The 6063-nt window shown below is 39.4% G+C and overlaps 1 non-coding gene across 1 annotated transcript; it reads left to right on the plus strand.

The window, feature by feature from the left end:
* The first annotated feature begins 2583 nt into the window (after window positions 1-2583).
* Window positions 2584-2689, plus strand: LOC121225600 (small nucleolar RNA R71). The gene has a single exon (XR_005923463.1). It is a non-coding gene; the product is annotated as a small nucleolar RNA R71 (small nucleolar RNA).
* Window positions 2690-6063: the final 3374 nt, after the last annotated feature.

Raw genomic sequence — 6063 nt, forward strand, 5'->3', positions numbered from 1 at the left:
TAAAATAGTATTAAAAGGAAATAAAAACTAATTTCAAAATATAAAGATAAAAATAAAATAAATAATAGGTGTTTATAAAGAGATTGGGGCACACGGTCGTGCCCTCATTTTAGCCTGTGTGTTTCGTGATTTTTGAAATTGGGTTTATTGGTGTACATAGCCATGTTGCACGGTCGTGTCCATCTTTGTTCACTTCTCTCACGCTCGTGTTATTTTGACAGGCTCGACCACGGTCGGTGGGCACGGGCGTGTCGCACGCTCGTGCTAAATTCTCAGTTTCAACCACAGGTTATCGACATAGGCGTGTCTCACGTCAACATTGCACGGCCGTGGCAACTTATTGTATCTGGTGTTAAGGAAAAATTTTTCCCTATTTCCACACGGTCGTATCGCACGGTCGTGTCTCCTACCGTGGTGTGAGCACGACCTAAGGCACGCCCGTGTACCGGGCCGTATGGATTAGAAAACTTGTGTTTCAATGACTCAGTTAGTGATTAGATGTCAAAAATGAAAATTTTAAAGAAGTTAACATCGTTAGTGCTCGGGTTGCCTCCTGAGAAGCGCTTATTTATAGTCTAAGCTTGACTTACCTTTCTGTTGCATGGTCATGGTGGTACAAGGAGTTTACACTCCTCATCCCTGCTATCAATTTTATCAATATAAGGTTTAAGACGAGTACTATTTACCTTAAAAGTGCCAAATTTGGGATGAATTACCTTGACTGTACCATATGGGAAAATACTGAGTACCGTAAGAGGGATTGCTCCGTTAGGTTCAGAAGTGACAATACGAGGGTCTGCTACATTTAGTAGTACTTTGTCTCCAACCTTAAGTTGATTTGGTGAGATATTGAGCTTGTCATGGTGTGGTTTTGGATTATCGTGTGTCTTCGGTTTATGTGTTCGCCATTCATCTAGTTCCTCAATTTGTAGCCTTCGTTCTTCATAGATAGGTCCTTTGTCGTTATTCGAACATGGCTCAGGTGTGTTCTTTGAACGTGTTTCCTGCCAGGAAGGTTTCACCACATGATCAGTTTTAATAGTATGGTTTATACAACCACCTTCAATTTTCGATGTGTTACTCGAATTATAAGCTTGAAGGGTGATTGTTTCGTCTCCCACATGAAGTGTGAGTTCACCTATGCTAACATCAATTATTGTTTTAGCAGTTGCTAAAAAGGGCCTCCCTAAAATTAAAGGAACGTTACTATCCTCCTCTATGTCTAGAACAATGAAATCAACTGGGAATATAAATTTGTCAATTTTAACAAGTACATCTTCAATGATACCCCAAGGAAATCTAATTATTTTATCGGTTAATTGAATACTCATCCTAGTTTGTTTGGGTTTCCCAAGACCTAGTTGTTTAAACATTTTATAAGGCATGACATTGATACTAGCCCCTAAATCAGCCACAGCATTATTAACATCTAAGCTACCAATTAAACAAGGAATCGTAAAACTCCCTGGATCTTTTAATTTGTTGGCCAGCTTATTCTGTAGTATGGCTAAGCAAACCACATTTAGTTCTACATGCGACGCCTCATCCAGCTTCCGTTTATTTGTTAAAAGCTCCTTTAAGAATTTGACTGCGTTCAAAATCTGCGAAAGAGCTTCAATAAATAGTAAGTTAATATGTAATTTCTTTAAAAGTTTAAGGAATTTACCGAATTGTTCGTCTGAGTGGTCTTTCCATGTCGCATTTGGATATGGTACACGTGGTTTGTACACTTTACTTACTTGTTTTTGGTCATTGTGGTCCACCTCACCTTGACCTTTACTTACCACAGTCTCTTGCCTCGGTTCTGGTTCAGGTGCAACTAACCCTTCCTTATCTTGAATGGTAATTGCGTTGAGTTGTTCCCTTAGGTTAGATTCAGTGTTACTCGGCTGGCTACCTTATGGTCGTTCATATATTAATTTGGTGAGCTGTCCTATCTGAGTTTCGAACCCTTGGATCGACGCTTGTTGATTCTTCAGTGTTGTCTTGGTATTCTAAAAACGAGTTTCTAACACTGAGATGAATTTTGTTAGCATCTCCTCAAGGTTCGATTTTTGTTGTTGTTGGTAAGGTGGTTGTTGGAAGCCTGGAGGTGGTGGTGGTCTCTGATTTCCTTGGCCTCCTCATGAAAAATTTGGGTGGCTCCTGCAACCTGCATTGTAAGTGTTACTATAAGGATTATTTTGAGATCGAGGATTATTACCCATGTAATTTAACTGCTCGTTCTCTATGTTGTGGCCATAGGATGGGTATTCTGAATTGTTGGATCCACCCTCACTTGCTCCGCACTGCATTACTGGGTGAACCTTTGAAGAACCAAGAAAATCATCAATTTTTCTATTCAAAAGTTCTACCTGATTAGAGACCATGGTGATCGAATCGACATTAAAAATGCCAGCTGTTTTCGTTGGTTTTGCTCTTATGACTTGTCACTAATAATTATTCAGTGACATCTCTTCTATAAATTCATAAGCATCCTCAGGTGTCTTATTATTGATAGTTCCTCCAGCAGCTACGTTAATAATCTGTCTAGTCGAAGGATTCAGGCCATTGTGAAACGTTTGAACTTGTAGCCAGAGTGGTAACCCATGGCGAGGGCATCTTCTTAAAAGGTCCTTGTATCTCTCCCATGCATCATAGAGTGTTTCTAAATCCATCTGTACAAAAGAAGAGATATCATTATGTAATTTGGTTGTTTTAGCCGGCAAAAAATATTTTAATAAAAATTTTTCGGTTATTTGTTCCCAAGTAGTGATTGACCCTCGTGGTAACGAGTTCAACCACTGTTTAGCTTTGTTCCTCAATGAAAAAGGGAATAACCGAAGGCGAATAGCATCATCAGAAATGCTATTGATTTTAAAAGTGTCACAAAACTTTATTTGGGTCCTCATCCTGCAAACCATCAAACTGAACAAACTGTTGGATCATTTGAATGGTGTTAGGTTTCATTTTAAAATTATTTGCAGCAACAGCAAGCCTAACTATGCTCGATTCAGTTCCTGTTAAAGAAGGTTTAGCATAATCATATATAGTACGCGGAGCAGGATTCTAATTAGCAGCAATCGCAGGAGGTAGCGGATTTTCCTGGTTTTCAGCCACCTCCTCGGTTGTGGTGTGAATATCGTCCTCTTGCTCTTCCTCTGTATATCTTAAGCTTTGCCTTATTTCTCTTCGATTTTTGCAAACTGTGCAATCGATCTCACTATCAAAAAGTAATGGTCCTGATGGGTTTCTTCTAGTCATACACTATAAAAACCTGCCAGGAGTGAATAAAAGAAAAATTAGAAAAGAAAATAAAAATTTTAATTGTAAAAAAAGTAAAATGGGTAAAGTAATAAAAATCGAGTGTTCCTAATATCTTAATTTCCCGGAACAACACCAAAAACTTGATACGTGATTTTCACGACAGGTTTTAAAAATTTATAATTAATCGTTCTTGAAACTAACTATTATCACGATAAAGACAAGTGTACCTATCGAACAGTAGTATAGCTTTAGCAAGACCGGATTGTCGAACCTAAGGGAACCAAGAGTACTAGTAATTACTTTCTTTTTATTATCTAGACTAAAAATTAAGGGATTTGTTTATCTAAACTAAGTAACTAAACTAAGAGTCCACAGAGAGAAATTGGGAAAAAGCTTTTGGGAAAACTCGATTGATTAAGACAATACCCAAGGAAAAATCCACTTAGACTTCACTTGTCATTTGACTCTGAATCAAACGATTTATTCATTTGACTTGATCCGTAGAAATCCCTAAGTTATATTATTTTCTCTTTGGAGACGAATAACGTCTAACCATAGGTTGATTAATTGGAGTGTAGGGATGGGTTGCTTGATTTTATCCCCACATTGAGTGTAGAGGTTGGTTGGGTAGGATCTTTTGATTTCATATATGTACTGTACTGTCACTGAGATGGGCTCAGGCCCACACTGATATTGATACTATAATGGGCTAAGGCCATAATTGAAACTGAACTGTTACTGAATTGGGCTTAGGCGTAAACTGTATATGCTCACTGATTGATTGTTTGATATGGGATTACACACTGAGTTTTCATAACTCACCCATCTGTTTATCTGTAAAGGTAATCCCCAAGCTTAGGCGGGTCAGTGCTGTGAGGGACTCGAAGGTGACCATACAACCGCACAGACTTTCTCATTGGGTTTTTAAATTATGAGTAGTTTATTTTGGGTATTTTTAATGTGATAAGGCCTTTTTAAAATTTTTAAGCTTTAACTTGGGGTTTTATTTATTTGGATTTATAGCTATTAGTAGTAGGAAGCGGGTTTTTGAAAAGATTGTTGTTTTTCAAAACACCACGTTTACGCAACATGTTTTAAAAGCTTTCGCAAGAAATAACATTTTAAAATTAATAACAATTTAATATGATTGACTTTTTCCAAACAACTTAAGTTTGAATGGGAAGGAGACATTCTAAATTCTTCGTTAAGATCACAAAGATGTTAAATATATAGAACATGTTTTTCAACGATATTATTCTTTGCGAAAAACATTTCAATGTGATATCGCTAGATTCAGACATAACGTCCGGGCCGGGTTTGGGTGTTACATTTAGTGGTATCAGAGCTAGGTTACAAAACTCAACTGTGGATTTGGGTTTCTTCTAAATCTTGGAATTTCTAAAAAGAAATGTTTTAAATGATTTGGAAGTATTTTGAAAAGTTTTTACTGAATATGTGGTACACCGAGTCTCCGACGCCGATTCTAAAGTCTTCTAAAACTATTGATTGTTTAAATTGAAATACTGATACTACTGTTGGTAGTAGACTATACTAAAATACTCTATTTAGGGTAAACTAAAATTGTTGTAAGACTATGTCCGCGAAAACGAACTCTGAATTACTGATACTATTTTTCATAACATCTCCGTTAATAAACACTGGAACTATAAAACTGATGCATAAAATTGTTAATACAGATAAAACGTATTTCGATAATGAGTACCAAAGGTACTCTTGGAAGTGGTACAAGAGGTCGCAGCGGAGGCCGTGGAGGTGCTTGGGCTGGGTTTTCGTCATCTGGCCACATGTCTAATATTGAAGCTAGGGAGGCGCTGGCTTCACCTGTGACTGAGACCGGGTCTCATGATCGTGTGGCTGGGGACGATGCATTGTCCCAAGCCATGTTAGGATTTTGGAGAAGGTTGCTGGGTCTAATACTGGTGCTATGGGCTGTGGGTCTGTTACGGAATGACTTCGGTCTAATGGGAATGATATTTTTAGGGGAATTACTGGAGTTGCCCCTAATGTGGCTGAATATTGGATCGAGGCCACAAAAAGAATCATGGATGATCTCGATTGCACCCCCGAGCGAAAACTAAAAGGTGTAGTGTCACTATTACGAGATGACGCCTACCAGTGGTGGCTTACATTTAAAAAGGGTACTCAGCCCGACCAGCTGACTTGGGAATTTTTCAAGACTACTTTTCAAGGAAAGTATGTGGGTGCTAGTTATGTGGATGCTTGGAGGAGGGAGTTTCTAAATCTGACTCAGGGGGATAAATTAGTGGCCTAATATGAGGCTGAGTTTTTGCGATTAAATCGCTATACGCGAGGCATAGTGGCTACTGAATACGAGCGGTGTGCCCATTTCGAGGGCGGCCTCAGGGAAGCCTAAGGGTTCTGATAGCTCCACAGAGGGAGCGAGATTTTGTTACTTTAGTGGATAACACGAAGATTGCCGAAGATGTGAAGTGCGCTGAGCGCCAGAACTAAGGGAAGGAGAGAGGTAGGAACAAGAGGGATTCAGAGCCCTCAAGTTCATTTTTGAGGCCTAAGAAAAAGGCCAGAGTTGATGGGCCAGTCAAAGTTGGGGCCCTTGTTGCCGTTACTGGACCACAGCCCTTTGCTGATTGTGGGAGACGCAATCAGAGGGAGTGCTGGAAAAGGATTGGGGCATGTTTGAGATGTGGATCATTGGAGCTTCGTATCATAGATTGTCCACGGATGCTCGATCAAATGCAAGCTATTGGTATGGGTACTGTACAGCCGCGGAGAGGTGTTCACAGCCACCGAGAGGCCGTGGTCAGGCCAGAGGTG

Source organism: Gossypium hirsutum, chromosome A03 (assembly GCF_007990345.1).
Source record: "Gossypium hirsutum isolate 1008001.06 chromosome A03, Gossypium_hirsutum_v2.1, whole genome shotgun sequence".
Lineage (NCBI taxonomy): Eukaryota > Viridiplantae > Streptophyta > Magnoliopsida > Malvales > Malvaceae > Gossypium > Gossypium hirsutum.